At 39.4% G+C, this 20,579-nt stretch overlaps 1 long non-coding RNA gene across 1 annotated transcript in view; it reads left to right on the top strand.

Annotated features, from left to right (window-relative positions):
• Positions 1 to 368: 368 nt before the first annotated feature.
• LOC150008461 (uncharacterized) overlaps positions 369 to 20,579 on the top strand; it is a 43,019-nt gene continuing 22,808 nt past the window's right edge. The window contains exons 1-2 of the long non-coding RNA XR_016511312.1: positions 369 to 460; positions 1,433 to 1,509. This is a non-coding gene — a long non-coding RNA (uncharacterized LOC150008461). The remainder of the gene's footprint in view (positions 461 to 1,432; positions 1,510 to 20,579) is intronic.

The raw sequence follows: 20,579 nt of genomic DNA, 5'->3' as shown, positions 1-20,579 counted from the left end.
CCTGTTCTCACCCTCTCTGCCTGACTCTCCCTCAGCACTTGTATATTGCTTTGTTCAATTGTCCATCAACTCACCCTTTACTAATGGCTGTTCTGATTCATCATGAAATGATGCAAAACTCACAAAAGGAGTGTCAGGGTCTTCTACATCCTCAAGAACTCCCCCTATACATTGTGTTACTCCTTGCATGTTTAAAATGCAAAATTTCTCTTTGCCATGCTCAATTTTCTAGGCAATTTACATTTGAGACGGCAAAGCAGTGGGTGGGTAACTGATTCCAACCTTCTGTGGGTGGTGACGCAATCATAGAAAGGCCATCTGTGTTTTCTCCATCTGCTGAGGCTTCTCTGAACCTAGCAAGTGCAATGCACCAACTGAAGCCTCGCCTTATCAAGCAGCCTTTTCCAACTGAACCACTCCTCTTTGGAAGTCCACTGACTCTAGGTTTCCAGAGCAGTAGGTAAATAGATGGGCTAGAATTCCATGCACATGCTAATAACAAATTGAGGAACCTCTGAGCCTCAATTTCCTTACAATATGACCCATGGCCATGGACAACAGGGCAGGGATTGACCGTGGGACTGGTGGTGGGGGGACAGTAGAGAGCAACAGGAGAAAAATTGGGACAACTGTAATGGAACAAAAATAAAAGAAATGGGATGATTATATGCTCCTCATGAGTCTGATGTGAGGATTACATGGAGAAATGTATAATCAAACCCTTTGCATATTGCAGTTGCTCATCATGTATTAAGTCTGTTCCCCTCCCTATCTTGTCCTCCTGCTGGGATATCCATTGTTCATTTGCACAAAGTCTCCTCTTCCCTCCCTCATTGTGAACCCCTCCAGGGCAAAAGGTACACCTTGTTTGTCTTTACAGTGGAGGAGTAGGGTGATAGAAGGAACATTAGGAATCGTGAACTCATGATCTTGGTCATGAACCTGTCATTCATTAACTATGTGACTTTGGGCTAGTTAATTTGTCAGTAAAATGAGGGGTTTGATTTAAAGAATTGGTAATATCTGTGTTTCCTACAACCCTTAAAGAACTTAGTGAGTGAATGGGTGCCTGGCAAGTGTGATATTCAAGGCTTTTTAATAGGCAAATGAGTAAGTGTCCAATGTGTTAATGACACTGTGGTCACATTGTGCATTGCTTCCCAATGGGTTCCTTTAAGTCTGACATACTAGAGAGCTTCATCATGCTGCAGCTTCTCAGGCCCTCAGAGGAAAGGTGTCTCTTAGAACTGAAGTCACTCCACGGGCCAAATTATGAACCACCCAAGCAAGTCACATGAATGTGCATTCTCTCCTAAACTCCATCCTTCAACTGCCCAGCAAAGATGATGGGAGGATGTTGGTGGGAATCGTAGATTGAGAGGTAGGAGCCTAAATTCAGGTTCTGTAATTTCCTTTTGTTTCACTCTCATAGCTGATGCTGGAAGCTGAGGTGGACAACTGGTGAGCAAATGTTTGGCATCTTTCCCATCCAATGGCAGTGCAAAGAAGGTCAGTAGTGATGCTGAGATTTGCTTTGAGATTATCAGATAAAAAATGCTATATGGGTCAGATTATAAAATTGCCAATTATATTACCACATCTCTCTGTAAGAGGAAAGATTTTTCCCTGCCCAGACCACTTATTTAAAATCATATAAAACCTGACAAATTTGCAGTACAACCAATCAATTTAGCTGACATATTTGAACCTATGTTAAACAAAGATGGGATGGAGGTCCCTGATTTTGGCCTGTTCCTGGTACCATCACAAGAATATCTACCACATTTACTCCCAATGAGCTAGTTTAGATTTTTCTTTAAGAATGCTAAGATGCAGGATTATTCTAAAACTACGTCATTTCTTCCTTTGAAGACCAGGAACCTCAAACAGTACAAGTTTTATAATTAATTGAAATTGGCCAAAGGTCAAACTGATGGAAGAAAGAGATTGGAAATTAGTCACCAAAGGGAAACAAATTGTCCAGCTCAAAAGATAAGTTACCTGTGGCCTTAAACTCTATTTTAACACAGTCCTCTGGAAATCGGGGCTGGTATTATGGTACAGAGGTACTACTCCTCCTTCTGAGATGTGAGCTCCTAGTTATTTTCATTTTTCACACATTCTTTAGTTTAAAGATTTGCAGAAAGACTTAGAAGCTGATATTATGAAGACTGCTAATGCAAATGCACCTAGGCATGACTAATATATCCTGCTTCATCAGTTTGGAATATAAAATAACTTCATATTTCTTTGAATGTTCAATTTATAATAACTCCAATCTTCTATTCTCACTGAGAAGTCTATACTTTCTTTCCTGGCCATTGCCCGTGAGAAGTCTGAGAACCCACGTCCACACAGGACAGCACAGTCACTCACGGAAGATGGCAGCTCTTGCTGTGTCGCTACTGAAAGTATTAGTCCATCTGCATAGTGCAAGCAGAAGGGTTGCTGCCACCAACCATGTGAGATCAGGGGAGGTTGTAGGGTAGAGTGCTTCTCCATCAGCCATGGAGCTCCATGCCTTGGGTTCCAGCAAGAGTCTTTGTAATTAATTTCCTTCCTCACATACTCAGCCCCTTTCCATTGGGCATGACCATGGTGTAAATGATATTGAATTAGGAAAGGACAATATCAATGCCAGATCAACTCTTTTCTCGGGCAGCCTTGACCCTGTTCTTAAGCGTAAGGCACTCAAATGTACCTAATGGTAAGTTTCCCCTTAGGTCCCACCCCAGTGACTTTTCCTGTCAAAGTAGTAAATTAAAAGCAATGTAATATTTCAAAGATGATACAATAACTTGTAGTATCTAAAATAAGAGTTTCAGTCCTCTTTCTCTTCAACCTTCAAAGAATCCTGTGAATCCTTTATAAGTATGGGATTTGTCCATGAAGGAGTAACAGAGTCCAATGTCATTGCCAAGAGCAGCCAAGCACTAAGACGTTGTCAAGTCAGGGAATATCCTGTTAACAACTCTTTTGTGAGAACGGTGGGTTAGCACTAGCCTTACATCTTCTGAGCCTCTCAAATATGTCAGAATGAAAGAAAAAAATTGTCTCCATTAATGTGACTTGATAACTAGAATCAGAAACAGCACCTTTTAAATGGCCCTTTTTTTTCAAATAGTGATAATAGAAATAATGATTTTAAGTTCTACATCATTGGGCCCTTGGTGATAAAGATGAACTAACAGTTTGTGAAAATGAACTGCATGTAGACTACTTTTCATATATATTATTTTTATTAAAACTCAGTGAAAAAGAAAGGGTAGGAGGGGAAGAACCCTAAACTTCGAAATGTGCAGGTACTGTGCTAGTCCTAACATACTTTGTCTAATTAAAAAGCTAAAGCTCAGAGAAGTTAAGGAAACTGCCTATGATCACACAGCCAGTATATGGTAGGGGATTCAGAATCAAATCCTAACTCTCGCATTCATGCTCTTCACCATTGCACCCTAGTATGGTCTTTCTAGGTTCACACTGAACTAATTAAATAGGCAGAAATGTAGAAAACCTAAGATATGGGGTCCATATAAAACTCTAGCTCCTTTTCTCCTCACATTTCTGTTCCATGCCAGGTGTGCCTTGGTGATTAATGCTTCTGCCACACTGGACATGTCCAGATGATATGCTATCTACAGAATGCAAACGGGAAATTTCAAGATGGTGTTCTTTAACAGGCTTGCTACCAAATGCTGTCAGAAAACTAAAATTGTCCAGGCTATTTTGAGACCAAACTCCAAGTTTTATCCAGCTTTTCTCCCCAAAGTAAATTGATGTTCATAAATCTGAGAGCTGTTTTCTGCTTCACATTTTAGTTGGAGTCACATAGCTAGGGTTTGTGCTCATTCAAATTCATGTTTCTATGTTGCCCCCAATCCTTCTGAAAAGCCCAGTGGAATTACATGGTCTCATATGGAATTAGGGACCATCACTCACTAGCTTCAAAATAAAGAGAAGGTAAGAGTTGACTCAGAACACGAACACAATACCAAGAATAACTTAGGATTGTCCATTTTATGTTCATACACCTCATAGGCTGGGGGGTGGGTGTAGCTTGTTTACTTTTGAGGATAAATTACCAAGTTTTGAAGATAGAACCCTAACCTGTGAGAAAAAAATTTTCTTTTCTTCTCTCCTTTTGTAACAACTAGGGATGGCTTGGAGAAATATGTGTAGGTGAAAAAGTAGAAGAAAGGCTGCAAATTCTAAGTAATGCATCTGAGATGCATCTGAGACTAAACTAGATAGGCCATAAATAGTAACAAGGACCAGAAATTTCACACACACACACACACACACATACACACACCCCATTATTGGAACTTGACACTTGGCCCCTGGGGCCGAGAGTCCTCATGGACACTGTGCAACCGGGAAGTGCTATAGGGTGACACACATAGAGAATCCTTTCCTGGAAATGGGTTTGGAGGAGAGCTTATTATTAACAACAAGTCCTTGTATATGGGATTGAAAATAAACTCAGACAGTGAATAAGGTTACAGTTATGTGTTGAAAGGCAAAAATCTACCATCTGTCACCTATCCACATGCCCTGACCAAAGCATTTGCCTCTTCCTGGAATCCCATTCCAGGACTAAGTGAGCTGACACTTTCTTTATACAGAATCCAATGACTTAAGGTTAGATGCCTATGAAATTTAAAATTATTTTTAAAAACATAATTTTATGGTTCTTTTTAAGAAAAAAGACAATGTTGTGTTGTACGGTCAGATGACCTTTTATCATTCATTACTGGTTACCCAAATGCTATAGTGTAAGAGACAATTCTGGATCAGCTTTCATATATATTCATCCACTAATTGTATATGATACTATTTAATCATGCTGTCTTTGTTGGCCTCAAACTATATGAATGAAAAAAAATGAGAGGCTCTCAACTTTTGTTCCTCCATGCAAAAAGACATCATAATTTTTGGTTATTGCTTTTAATTCTATGCTAAAGTTCTTATTAAGCAAATAATGTTTCTGAACCAGAATGGTATATATGGGTCAGGAGGTTGTCTCTCTCCTTCCTCATTGATGTTCATCTCATTTGAAATGTTTCCTTCTTGTCTTCCTCTCATGTTGCATAGCTACAGTTTTGGATATAGTTCTATCAACTCAAAGCACTTAAGAGGACTCAGGGAAAATTATTTTGGCACCTACTTAGGGAGAATTATGCTGGTTGCAACAATATTTTGGAAATTAAAAGTGACTTTAGTCTTACGAGTCCATAAATTTTTACTTGGCAAAGAAGGATTGTTACGGCATTATGGGTCTAGAACCTTTTTTTTTTTTTTTTTTTAATCTAAATTCCTTTTCTTTGAATCTACCTTGTTGGTGAGGACACAACCTAGGGAGGTACTGGCTGTAATTTGAGTCCACAAGCCTGTGGACAATGCCAGAGTCCAGGGGACTCAAATGTCTTATGCCAGTTTAGGGGGTGAGGAGGACAGGCTTCTCATTCGTTTGCCCATGTTCAGCTACTAGGGAGAGCTCTAGGGCACACAGGGGAAGTGCGGCTCCTGTGTTCCTATACTAAGCTCCTTGAAATAGGAACATTTCAGGTATTAAATGAATTCCAATGGCAGCTTAATGTAATAAAAAGAGTTAGAAATATTTTTATGGAGAGAGTGGCCAATGAAGGCAAAAGTATTAGGGCCCATGGAAGTCATAATGTGACCCTGGCTGCAAGTGCCTCTGTGGCATTTATTCATGCACTTTTCTGCATCTCTTAGAGTAGAGCAACATGTTATTTGCCATTGTACATGCAAAGCCTAATATGCATAACTAATGGTGCCTGGCACATAATAGGTGACCAATAAATATTTGATGAATAAAAAAAAAGATTAGCATTTTAGGTCACATGCAACAGTTTGATGCCCTGGAAAGAAGGATGTCATTAAATCTCTAAGTGAGTCAATCTGAGGGCAGCCAAGAAGTGCACTTGAAAGTCGCATTCTGTGTTACATGGATGAAACCGCAAGAGGATGGAAGAGTCATTGAGCAAGGCAAAGGAGAGAGGCATACTCTGTTTTCTCTGGCTTTGACTTGAGAGCAGTCTTTTCATGGGAGACTGAAAGTTGAGCTCCAGTTTGGGTCCCTTAGCAATGGGACCAGGAAGAGTGAAACTGTTCCCATCATGAACAAGTAACACCCTCCAACCCTTCCTTAGACCTCTTTGGGGTCCTCCAAGGCCAGGGAAGGGAGAGAGGTACCTGGTAGGAAAGTAACACTTCTGGGAAGCCAAGGTTATGGTAGCTAAGAACCAAACCCAATCAGAGAAAAGTAAAAACACTAGGGTTCTGCCCAGAGCTCACCATGAACTAGATCCATTTCATGCAATACCTGGAGGTGGTTGGGGAGAAGGGAAATTTATTTACCAGGGGGCAGAGTTAAGGAAAAGCATGAAAGAAATCAATGTAATTTCAGTCAGCGGTAGCAAGAAAAATATTGCCATTTTGTAGTTTTAGGTTAATCAATAAATATATCCTCAGGTGATGATATAAAAATATCTCCTTTCGCACCATTTCTTGTATTCAAAAATATTTCAAATACACTGTGATCAATTTACAATAGAAAATATTATGAATAGATAGTGGAAAATGTCTCAGAGTATTACATACATCATAATACTCTTTAGTGATTTTTGTAAGAAAAGTTTACTCATTTGAAAACATTTTTATAATGTTAAAATTAAAACATTTTTATGACTACAGAGATGCAATAAAACCAAATTTTCTTTTTATATAAAGAAACTCAATGCAATGAAAAGCATGGCACTTAGGATGCTAGTTATTGCCAAGGGAAAGGGTTATGTGCAGATTAGTGTCAAGATCTGAGATTTTGTTTTGAGTGGCCAGTTCTGGGTACTTATTACCTTGTTAAACATAATTAATTAAAGAACTAACTAAACCTATAAAAGGAGACCATGCAAGAATCAATATGAGAGAGTGCATGAACCAAGGATCAAATTCATCCAATTCTGTTCATTACAGGTCCCATTGGCTCCTTTTTTCTGCCTCAGTAGATAAGGTCCTCCTTGTCTTTCTTTTCATGGGCAACGAGAGTACATGGCAGGGTGTTGGGGCTGGAAAGAGGACTTTGACTCTCGTTTGTTTGATGTATGTACCAGTTTTGTGGCTTGCAGACTTGAATTCTATATGCATGAGCAGGCCCATGTCCTAGCTTGGCTTAACTCACTTCACCTCGTTCCTGCTTGAATTCTGGGACCAGAACCACAGGTTGACAGAACAGGCTGCAAAATGACTGCATCCCACACAGGAGGGAAACCCATTATAGCCAAATGTACTGTGGGGGCTCCAATTTGATGCCTCATGCAGCAACTTTTATTTCTGACAGGAGATTCCAGAACAAGGGGGAAGCTAGGGAGGAGAAAGAAGTAAGGGAGAAAGAATGCTGCAACAGAAAGTCAGTGAAAGAAAGGGTGAGAAGAGTGTATGTTCATAGCCATTATGGTATATATTTTTCTCAATCTAAGAAATAATGAATTTTAAGGACTGTTCCACTTTCAGCATGTGTTCAAACCTGGGTTTTGGATTTCAATACAAGTGAGATGAGTTGACTTGCTTGCTTTAATTAACTTTCATGTATTAAGCAAGGCTGTGGGGGAGGAGAGTAGTGCATTGAGCCACCCTTTTAAACCCTGGCTTTGACCTATTGAGAAGGTCATATATGCTCTCTGGGCCTCAGTTTCCATATCAGCAAAAATAAGGAGGTTGGACTAGAAAATGACTAGGGTCCATTTCAGATGTAACATTTTATGATTTGAAGTGACTTGAAATTGGTATTTCACAGGAATTTAAGAGAACAGTAAAATTGGTCTCTGACTCCCCAAATCAATGTTCAGTTTCCATACATGCAGTTGCTTAGGTCTTGAGTTCTAATGTATTTCCACATTTTCTTATGAGTTCACACTTCTAAAGAAAATGAGGGTGCCATAATCTTCTTCACAAAACCCCATGTTAAATGGAGCAAAACTTCTCTTGAATAAGGAAGAGTTTTCTGAATGGGAGCAGTGACCAAGTCTGTCTCAGATTTTAGACACTGTGTTAAGCAACACAAGTCACAGGTAGAAAGTGTCTCTAGTTTGGGGAACTATAGGACACAGAGAACCAACCCGAGACACACATGCACACACATACACACTCATGCACACACATATAATTGAAGAAAGCATCTTTTCTCAGTCCATGCATTCTGATTTGGGGCCTGGAATCATGGCTCTTCTGCCTGGGAGGAACAGGAGAACAAGTGATGAGGCCTTAGGTGCTGATGCCAGGTCTCTGGGGACACAAGAGAGAGTGATGCTGAGACAGGAGGGGTAGGCTCTACCCTCTAGGACTGGGGTTGTGCGATGGTCACGGGGTAGAAAGAAAAGGAAACTGGAACTGGAACCAGGATTAACATTTCACGGGGAGTGAATAGAAAGTCCAGAGTCAAACCCTAACATAAATTGTGCTTAAAGTGTGATGAAGATCAAATCAATGAAGGAAAACACATTACTTATAAATAGTGCTGAGATAACTGTTTACTCATTTGAAAAACTTCAACTTGAACCCTTAGCTCACATTATACACTTAAATACATTCCAGATGGACTAAAAATTAAATATAGAAGTTAAATATCAATTAGGTAGAAATAAATGTATTTAGGAGCCTTTTCCAAGGCACAAACTATGAGGAAATAGGTGAGCAAATTTTTTATATTTTTATATTTCTGTAAATCCTAAAAATATAAACTAAGTTAAAGCCACAGGGAAAACTAGAAAACATATTTGAAAAATATATAATAGATATAAAAAATCAGTATCTCCCTTATTATAAGAGTTTTTATTAGTCAATTTGGAAAAGATAAACCCCCAAAAGAAAAATATCAGCATAGGCAATAGGCAAGAAAGCAATATAGAAGAGCCTCAGGGATAATTAAAGTATAAATAAAATAACTTATATTAAAACAAGATACTATTTTGCTCATAAAGTAAGAGACTTAAAAGATTTAATAATAGATTAGGCTTACTCCTGTCTCTGACTTTAAAATTTTTTAAAAAGCCATTCTAACTTTCTGAGCCTCAATTCTCTCATCTCTAAACTGGATGTTTTAATAGTCTTACTCACAGAGTTAGTGTGAGGGTTAGATGAGACGATAAATTTTAACTTTGTAAATTCTAAAGTAATACACACCAGGTATATACAAGTATTGATACTTCATTCTGTAAACCAAGTGGACCTGTGCTACACCTCAAAGAACAAAAGGGAAGATGAAGCAGTCAGCACTGTGTCTAGCACATGGTTCTTCCCTAACAAAGGTGAATCCCCTTCTTTTTTTGAGAAATAGAAGTAGCAACAAAAACTGGCACCATACTCTGCTGGCTTTTTCCTCTTTCCTACTTTGAATGTGAAGTAGAGGCCTGGGCTTAACAATTTCCACCCCACCCCTTTATCTCTTGAATTGTGAAATATCAGAGCAACCACCAAAATAAATTTTCAATTCACCAGCCCTTTGAGCCCGTGCAGACCTATGATCAGATAAGACAGTCTCGCACAACCACTGGTTACATAGCCTCAGTGTCATGTGTTTATAAGAAATGGAACACTATTAGTGTAGATTTAATCTAGACAGCATATAAAAATACATTGGCAAGCCAAGAGTTCAGGGTATGGTGTTAATGTGACTAAGCCACATTAGTCAATTGTAAAGACAATTCTAGAGCAGAATAAAATTGGAGTGTCCCCTTTAATGTCAACCTCTGAGGTGCTGGGGCTGGGGATAGCCTGCTGAAATTTACAGAGTATTTTGTATTTCAAAGGGCACATCACTCCCTCCATAGTATGACTTGAACAGCTTCTGATGTTAGTTGCTTTAAATGAAGAGGATCAACAAATCAGTCCTTCTGGTGAGTCACATAAGAAAACTGTATTCGTATGAACTGGAGAAAAACAGGAGCAGAGCTCCATTAGTTAAAAGCCCACCAACACAGAGGAAGGAGAGCAATGCCAATCCTACAGAACCTTGGTTGGACTAGGGAGCTCAGAAGCAGGAGCTGTTTCAATGAGAGAGAAAGAAAAAACAAGGAACCCAGAATTCCCTTAGAGGGAAAACTGCAGAACATGGTATTTGTATTGTTTGGATTTCTTAGTTGGAAACAACAAACTTTTGCTAAGATTTATTTAAAAAAAAAAAAAAAAAGGAAAGAATTTCTTGAAGAGATATTGAATTAGTTCAGAAAATTCTGAAAAATGGAGAACCAGGAATCTAATGAGGCTAGGAGCATAGCCAAATCTATGCCACAGGAATTTTCTGGTAAGGATGGTGTATTAGTTTTCTAAGGCTGGCATAACCAGTGCCACGTACTGGGAGGCTTAACCAACAGAAATTTATTGTCTCACAGTTCTAGAGGCTAAAAAGCCAAGATCAAGGTGTCTGCAGGGCTGGTTCCTTCCAAGGGCTGTAAGGGAAGTATGTGTTCCAGGCTTCTCTCTTTGGCTTATAGATGGCTGTCTTGATGTTCACATGGCATTCTCCCTGTATGTCTCTTTATATTGTCTTCCTTCTGTGCATGCCTCTGTGTTCAAATTTCTTTTTTTAAAAAAGGACATTAGTCACACTGAATTAGTGCCCACCCTAATGATCTTCTAATTTGATCACTTCAGCAAAGATCCTATCTCTATACAAGGTCACATTCTGAGATACTTGGGATAGGTATTTAGCATAAGAATTTGAGTGGACACAACTCAGCCCATAACAGATAGACCCACTGGATGCTATTTATAGGACACTTGCTGGTGATGTTACCCCTGCTATGTTAGTCACTGTGGGAGAATGTGCCACTGTCCCAGGTGGGAGCACCTAATTGGCTGGGCTTGGTCACATGCACACACCACCCCTGCCAGTGAGCAGAAAGAATGCTAGAATTTGGCCTTCTCAGTTTCCAAAGTGGGAGGCAGGTTCTGCCTTCTACGAAGACTCATGTTGCGTGAATACCCCAAATGAAGTGGCTGAGCAATTAAAAGCTTGACAAGAAGTCACATCAGTACTTTTTAAATCAACCGGTGTCTTTAGATAGGCATATTAGTCTTTGGAAAGAAGCCTGATAACATTTAAATAGAGGTTCTAGAACCAAGCCAGGTGAAGAAGGAAATCTAAAACCTGATGGAGAAACTTGTGAATCGTAGTCCAAATATATCTCTCATTCACATTGAGAAGGGTGGGATAATGTGGAGCCTTTCTGTTCAAACGACTAATTTCTGCCTTCACAATCCCAAATGGAAGACCCAAGCGCCCAGAGCCATGTGTCCTCTCTGACATTACCGTCACAACCATCTATGATGAGAAGTGGGAAGTAAAAACGTCTTTGCGTTCATTATGAGAGAGGTAAAACTAGGCAAATGCTGCCAGAGAACCATTGGTCAGAATTGCTGATAGACATCTGTGTTGGGGGGGGTCCCTATTAAGATGTATATATAGAGAAGAGTGTCAGGAAGAAAAGGCAGTCCCTGTGTCTTCCCATGGGAAAATGTAAGAGTTGAAAGAAAGAAGAGTCCAAGAATGAGGAGCTACTGCCATGGCCAAGCTCTCGGCTCTACACCTCTCAGCCCACACTGTCTGTGCGTGATGCCCTCTGCAAGGCTCCTTGCCTACCAAAAGTTTCATTATTTATTAAGCACCTATGGGGCCAGATACTATACTAGAAACTGGAGATGCAAAGATGAAAAGACTGAGTTCCTTCTCTCAGAGATCCTGACATAGCTGGGGAGACTGACATGCTCATAAAGAGCTACAAAGTAATATTTTAAGGCCTATATCAGGATGTGGAATTGTGTATATTTTCATCTATTTACTTATTTACTCTCTGTCCTCTGCCACTGCAATGCAATGAACTTTGTTACATTCACTGCTTTGTGTACAGCACACCAGCACCCAGAGTCTAGGGAGTGTTAGGAATTCAATAAATATTTATGAATAATTTTTATATTGGATGCATATCAGAAGGAGTGCTCAAGTCTGCTGAGAGAAATCAGGGAAGGCTTCCCAAAGGAGGAGGCTCTACATCATCATGATTTAATTCATTGTGGTGGATCATAGCATTATTGGCCATGGATTTTTTTTATATCTCTGTATTTGTGCTCTTGAGCAGTGGGCCTGACCAGGTGACTTGTTTGGACAATGGGATAGTAGCAAACTTTGTGCAAGCAGAAACCTGAAATATAGTTTCTGACTTATCTCTTGGAACTTTGTCACCACCAGAAACACAAGCCTGCTGGGAGGCAGGAGACCATATGGAACAGAAGTGAGTTATTTCAGCTGAAGACCATCCTAGGCCAGCTAGCCCAGCTGAGTGGCAGATCCATGCATGAGCCCAGGCCAGATCAGCAGAGCTGCCTAGCTGATCCATAGAGAAATGAGAAATAATAAATGGCTGCATTAAGCCAATGAGCTTTGAGGTGGTTTGTGATGGAGCATTATTTTGGTAGTAGATAACTGAAACACTCACCATCTCACTCAACAACAAACGGAGGCTCAGAAACAAATAAATAGAAGGAAAATAAAATGTTACTTAAGTCTTTAAACTTCAGATCAGGAACTCCTTTCTTCATGACTCTGATCTATCATGGAAGCCTATGAGTTAATTATGTGGAGGAAGTGAGAGAAAGAAGGAAGAAAGGAGAGAAAGAGGAAAAGAAGTCAGAAGGGAGGAATATGTTTGACCCTCAAGGCAATGCTTGCTCCACTAATTTAACCACACAGGTAGTACTTAGGGAATTCTAGGTGATGCTTAATATAAACCACAGGCTAATTTAAGAGATGGCTTAAAGAGAACTTTTTTAAGGGTGAAAAAGAAAAAGAGAGGTGGACAAGAAAAGACAGGGGAAAGGATATAAATGTGTATATTTCTGTGAGACAGATGAAATCATTCATCCTGCTTTTGACTGGGTGGTCAGGGAAGGACTCTCTGAGGAGGTGGCAATATGAGATTTTAATAACAAGAAGGAATCAGCCATGTGAGGATCAGGGAGAACAACATTCCTAGGCAAGAGAACAGCTGTGGCAAAGAACCTGAGGCTAAAATGAGCTCGGCAAGTTCAAGGTCTCAAAGGAAGGTTAGGGTAGCTTGAGTGAAGGAGGGGGCAGATTTTATTGTAGGTGACATCTGACATATGCTTTGAAAAAGAGGACTAGGGTATTAGTTGAGGGGACAAAAGATTACAGGCATGCAAACATGTAAGCAGGGAAACCAGCTAAGAGGTCATTGCAGTTTTCCCTGTAAGAGATGATGGTTGCTGGACTGTGGCTATGGTAGTAAAGATCATGAAATGTGAATTTTTCTTAGAAGTGACATCAACCACACCTGCCAGTAAATTTGAACATCAGGGAAAGTCAGGAACAGAGTCGCTCCCAAGTTTCAGCTTGAACAACTGGGTGACTAGTGGTCCCATTTACTGCAATAGAGACAAGCTCAAGAAGAAAAGTGTTTTGTTTTGTTTTGTTTTCCCAGAGTAGGGAGTTAATAGGAAAAGGAGATTGATGAGAGGATAGGAGTGAGGGCTTAAAAACACAGTGCCTACATTGGGGAGAGACTGGGTAACCTCCTTTGTAGCTCTGCTCTGAAGCATCAGTCCTCAGGCTATGTACCCTGAGCTAATGTTTTAATGTGTGTGAACGATCCAGGAAGGTTAGATTGTTGTGGAATAAAAACAAACAATTAAAAAAAATTAAAATAGAACCTCAGAACTACTGTAGAACAGCTTGTTAGTACATAGCAACAGCTTAAGGCAGAGTATACAAAGTTTGTTTTTCCTCCCCTCACCCATGCACAGCACAAGTGTGAGGCCAGCACTATTCAGTGGTGAGGTCTCTGGTAACCACCTCTCTTTCCACACAACCTCCCTGTACCACAATGGAAAAAAAGAGATCTTTGGGTCTGTTTTCTAATATAGTTCACACTTTTATAGCATTTCAGATGATTGCTGACAACAGCTCAGTGAGGTGAGCAAGAAAGATACCATTATTTCCAATCTTAAAATAAAAAGTCTAAAGCAGAGGCAAGGCCAATGGCTAACCCATGGATCTTCCAATACCTTGGTCAGTGCACTTTCGTGGCCCAGGGCTTCCTCTCCCTCATAAGGGTGATTTTAAGGCTGATGGCCAGCCCTTTATTATTTCCCACTGCTGAGAACACCTGTACTCCTCATTTCCCTCCCTAACCCCCATGAATTCCATGGTTCATCCTTTCAATCATTCTCTTGTACCCTCAGTGAAAACCCATAAGAGCACCTCTGTGATAATGTGAATCCAGTTGAGACCCTCCACCCAGCCCCTGTTCTCATTTCACTGATCTAGGCATAACAATGCCCTCCATTTTGTGCAATTAAAGTTTTGGACCTCATGTATAATGTTGCTCTACCATCAATTCCTTTTTACTGTGCTCTTCCCATCCTATCGGCTTACCAACAGTCCATCTCCTTACATTCAGCACTCAGATTATTGGGAACTGCTGGAGGAAATCACCAATTGATCAAATTAAGGCAAATTTAGCCTCTGCTGGACCACAGGCACTGCTCTGAGAGATCCCACTCTATCTCCAGTTTGTTTTCCTGCACCCTGTTTCAAGCCTTTCTACTCTCTTCAAACCTCAGATCCTTCCTCACTTAAAGGAGAGGACTTCCTGCTTCACGGAGACAGCAGAAGCCATCACCTGGGAACACAATTTATGGCCATGGGATCTAAACATGTTCATGCAACAGTGTTCATTTCTCTTCCAATTATAGTGAAGGATGCGGTCCTTCCCTCCATTCTAAGGTCTCTCCACCCACTGTGTTCTGGATCCTATCTTTTGTCTTTCAGCTTGTGTATTTCCAACTCTGCTCCTCAGTAAGTTGAAGTCTTTCTGTCCAAAAAACAAAAGAAAAAAAAAAGACAAAACAAAACAAAAAAAGCCTTCCTTAGATTCCCATCTCCCACTCTAGCTATTATTTTGTCAGTTTCTGCCCATTTATAGCAAACTTCTCATCACTGCCATCTTTTTCATTCTTATTCACTCTTTAACCTCCTACAAAACCCGGCTTCTTTCTCCATCACTCTATGTAAACCTGTACCACTGACTAAGCTTACCAATGATCTTCATGCTGCTGCATTCAATTGACACTTCTTCATCTGATCTTATTTCTCAGATGCATGACACACAAGTAGACATTTCATACTCACCTTCAGGAAACAGCCTGGACTTTTATGGAACTGTTCGCACTTGGTTTCCTTTCAACTGGCTGACTAGACTTTCTTTTGCACTCTGATCTGCAGACTCCTCCCCTTCTACTACCCAGCTAATAAATTTCTTCTTTTCATTTGACGCATATCTCAGATGATCTCATCCATATCCTGTACATGGATAACTCACAAACCTTAAACTACTGCCAAGAACTTTCTACTGAGCTTCAGATTCATGTATCCATCTGCCTACTTGATATTTGCACGAATAAGCTCGATAGGCCTCAAAAGAACATGTCAGACTTGAACTTGTGATCTTTCCCCTCAACACTCTACTCTTCCTCCAGCAAATGACCATAACATTCATTCAGTTGCACCCCATAAAAATCCTAGTTGTTACTTGCAATAGGTGCTGTCATTCCTGCCTGCCTAGCATTCACTCACCATTGTACTGGTAATAGCTTCTCAAATTTCCTTCCCCACCCTAGGTCTATGCGGTTTAGGTGGAGGAGATTCTGCACTTTATTTCCAAGGGTGGACATGTTACCCAGGATTATCAAATGAGGCTCAATTCTAGGATATTTCCTGGAAATATTGAGAAGTTCTCTTCTGCTGGAGTTGCTACCCTATGAGGATATAAAACTGGAGCTCCCAGAGCTATCTTACCACTATGAGGAAAGACCTTTCCAGAGATAAAGAACTGAAAAGATTTACTCCTAAAGACATTATCTAAATTCCTGGATCCAGACATGTCTGAAACATCTGATCTACTCCCAGGACTTTTCCTGCACTTGAATCAATCAATTTCCTTTTAGGCTTATACCAGATTGAATTGAACTGTTATCACTTGTACAGAAACAGTCCTATTATTTTTAGTGCCCCCACTTCCCTCACCCCTCTCTATCCAATCAGTCCCTGAGTCTTTTTAAAACCACTTTCTAATTAGCTAAATATCTCTAAAATCACTTTACTTCAGTCCATTCTAACCATCACTCTAGGACCGTCATCTCTCAGCTGAACAATCACAATGGCATTCTAACTGGTTCTTTATATCCACTCCCGTCCCTTCAATATACTCTCTACACAATAGTCAGCATCATCTTAGTAAAACCTAAGTCTGGTTATTTGTCTCTTCTACTTAGAGTTTTTTATTGCTCCCTTTTGCCCATATAATTAAGTCCAAAAGTTATTCACATGGTCTGAGGCCTCTGAATTAGCTGGCCCCTGTCTAACTTTCCAGTTTTATTCCATTTTTCCTTTTAGTCTCATCATCTCAGCAATGCTAGGTACTACTCCTAAATATCAGCACCTTTGCAAATGCTGTGCCCAATGCCTGGAACAGTCTTCCCCTGATCTCCTCTTCACTAACCACAATTTAAATGTCATTCCTCAGAAAAAAAGCTTCCCTAATATGCTAAATCGGGCCCCTTTCTTCCCTGAGCCATCTCTCATGTCTTGAGACCTTGCATTCTATATTTTGCTTTCTCAGCATTTGTACTTGTCATTATTCAGTTAAGCATTAAATGCTAATGATTGACTTAAGGTCTAACTCCACCCCGTAGACTCTAAGCTCCAGGAAGATATAGATTATCACAGGGCTTGACATAGTTTTGACTTATTTTTTTTTTGTTTTGGAGGTTGCAAGGGAATGTGAGGAAGAAATTCAAGGAAAATAGAGATGTTTAATCAGATTTACAGATTCCATTTTAGCCTAAAAACTTTACATTTAAACAGTTGACCATCTGTTATGCCATTAAGGCAGTATTTCTTGCAGGTGAAGATAAAGCAGAAAGTTGGGCAATTTCCTAAAAATCTGGTTTATGTAAAGAACAAAATCTTAAAAAAAAGAGAGAGAAAAAATACACACAAAACTTCAAGCTGCCCTGCTCTCTTCAATGAATTTCATGAAAAGGGAAGAGAGAGAGAAAGAGAGAGAGAGAGAGAAATAAATAAATAAATAAAATCACCCTAAAGACTTTTAAGGGATATAATAATTAGTGCAATGCAGGGTCCTAGATTTGAGTTTGGTTTGCATAAACCAACTATAAAGGACATTTTGGGGACAAGCAGGGACATTTTAATACAGACTGGATTTTAGATAAGATGAAAATTTATTGGCAAGGAAAATGGAGATCATTAACTAAAGAAAGTGGATTAAATATAGCGTATGATCTCATTTTGGTAAAAATATGTATATGTATATTTATATATGCACAGAAAAAGTTTCAGGATATATACACAGGTGTGATAACAGTGGTAATCTATAGGTGGTAGGAATATGGTGCTGTCATTTTCTTATTTTTCTTTATGTAAGTTTATAATTTTCTACAAGGCACAAATACTTTTGTAATACTATAAATTAAAACATAAATTAATTTTTAAAAAATTTAAAATAGGCCTAAACAGACTCAAATTTTTACCACAAGCTGTCCAGGACATTTTTCTGTGTCCTTCCCCTTGGAAATGAATAGTGTGTCCCAACTTCTGAGGCGGTCTCACCATGAAGGATTAAAATTTTCAGCAGTCCTTGAAGTGAAAGTGAATCAATCAGATATTGAGCATGAATACATTTTCTGCTGGCAATGTCAGTAAATGACCTCCACATCAGTAGCAGGAAAGTTTGCACAAAAGCAACCTTACAACAAGGTGCTCACATAATTACCAGGCAACGTTGAAGCAGCCATTTCCTACTCTAATGGAAAAATCCACAGTTCAGCAACTCTTAAGAGTAGTAAGTGCATAGAAAACTGAGAAAATGCTGAGTTCCAATGCTATCTGACACGGGGAGGAAAAGTATTTTGAAGACAACTGTGAAAGACTGCAAAGGTTGCTATTGGACACTATTGAACTGAATATCAAGAGACTTGTATTCAAAGCCTTACTTCAAAGGAAATGAAAAGTTCATAGCCATGGTAGTCCTCATATTTCTTATCTGTAAAATGAAGTCTAGACAAAATCTAAAACTTTAATTGCTTCACAATCATGGATCATTGGATATCACAATATCAATATCATGTCAGATACTAAGTCCCAAAAATATACCAAGAGAATTTTTCTAACCTCCCCTTTATGAATTCTCACACTGTGGACAAAGCTGCCTGTAGAGGGCACTAGTCAGTTAATAACATAACATCTTTTTAAATCAATTGGACTGAAGAACAGGAAGGGACCTTATGGATCATACATCCAATCCCTCTTTCTATGTGCAGGAGAAAATTTGAGGCCCAGGGAAATCAGGTAACTTGCTTAGAATCACAGATCTATAGCACTGGGCAGAGCTTTGGTAGAATAAAGAACTCATATTCATGTTAAAACATGAATTTTTTAGAGATCTAAAAATCAAATTGCATTTAGTTGTCCATTTACTGAATCACCTTCCCTAAACACAATAACATCATCATCACTGTGAAAAAAATGACACTATTCCAGAAACCCTATTCTTCAAGACACTCACTCTTCTTGAAGGCATTTTATCCCAATGTAACTCCCCATTCACAGTGTTATCCAGTAAAGATCTCTTAGCCCATAAACTTTGATGTATAAATACGTCTATGCCAAATGTATAGAACCCTCAAAGTGCATTGGGGGCTAGGAGGTTATGTAAGGGTTTCCCTCCCTCCCAATCTCATCAATAGCAGCTAAAAGTCAACCAATGAATTAATTGGGTCGACTTCATTTATTTGTTAAAATTAGATAAACACCTGGACTGGCACTATGGTTCCATGAGGTTGTTGTTCAATTATTTTAGTCATCCTGTAGTCAGATTAGATATATCACTTTTCAAGATTGTCTATTCCTTGTCAATATTCCAGAAAATAGTTCATGTGCCAAATACTGTACATGGACCCAAGGTCTGTAAAACCATGACTAGGATGTGTTTGCTGTGTTATCTTTATGTTTTTCTTTCTGTTGTTTTGGGAAATATTTAGTGGCCTGATGCTATAGAAGAACCATCAACTTTGGAGCCTACTAGACATAGAAATAAATCCTGCCTCCATTCTTGTATCAGCCAGGTCAGATTTCTCATACCAGTGTTTATCTTATAGAGTGAGGATTAAATGAGAAAATAATTTGAAGTGCCTAGATCAGCACCTGGCACAATCCAAGTGAGTCTACCACTTGTAGAATATGAGCTGTTTTCAGAATTAGGAGAAAGCAAAGAGTAGAATTCCACAGTGTAATGGATTTAAGGTATGGTCATTAAAGCAAGGTACTGTCTTAAAATCTTCCATGGAAAATAGATTAGATGGACATTCCAGTAGATGAGCTACAGAAAAGTAACTTTTAACCTATCCCAAGTTAGGGTCATGGTACTCTTATTGTTCACCAACTTTCACAGACGTGGCATTACTAAACTACAGCCTAAGTCACCCCACACATTTTAGTGGCAATCAATGACAATGCTCAGTGAAGTATGGGTGGAGGAACTTAGAACAGTTAGATACTTTCACCCCATGATATTTCTAGGGGGTGGAGAGAACATTTTAGTTTCTTTTTAAAACTAGTCTTTTTTTAGATCTAATGGGAAAGCAAGTGAAGGAGGTCCCCAAAAGTGCAAGGACCCAAGCATAGGTTCCCTGTGGCTATGACAATTTTTCCACAGTTGGCTCACACCCATCAGGTGCATATTATGTTCAGAGCATTAGACATATATTATTTCATTCAAACTCCACAACCTGATGGGGAGATACTATTATTAACTTCAATATATTGATGGAAAAACTGAGGTTTGATGAGTGTGCATTGCTTGCTCAGGTTGCACAGCTAGTAGGGCAGTAAAATAAGGATAAGACCCTGACAGTGACTCCAGAGTCTATGCCTGTCACCTCTGCCTCTTTGGTCTTTTATGTATTGGCTTTTCTGAATGTGGCAATAGTGGGCAAAAAGGCAGGTAGCAAATCTGAGGGGGGAAAACAAAGAATTAAGAAATCCACAGAGAACCAAAATCATTTATATCCACACAGCCTATATTAACATGATTTTACTATTCCAGGGTCATCATCAGCATAACTTTATTGTTCCAGAAGCTACTGCCCAGGAAGACAACAGTTTACAAATCACATTATTTCATTCCAAAAATTCTCTAAACTCATATGTAGAAAACATCAAAGGACAATTTTACACCAATATGCGCATTTTCAAACCCCAGATCTCAGAATATTCACCTTACTGTGCTTGCTAAGCCTAAATATTGTATTATGATCCTCATCCAACCTAACCAGAACTCCCTACCCCACCACTGAAAGATACACATTGAAAAAAAATGCAGAATACAAAATCTCAAAAATATTCTCAGCCTTGCCCTCCCTGCTCCAAGCCTCTACTGAGACAGTTGAGAAAGAGTTCTCTGTTACCT

This window comes from Furipterus horrens, unplaced genomic scaffold (assembly GCF_987537825.1).
Source record: "Furipterus horrens unplaced genomic scaffold, mFurHor1.1.pri manual_scaffold_5, whole genome shotgun sequence".
Lineage (NCBI taxonomy): Eukaryota > Metazoa > Chordata > Mammalia > Chiroptera > Furipteridae > Furipterus > Furipterus horrens.
This window is presented reverse-complemented; position numbering and strand designations above follow the sequence as displayed.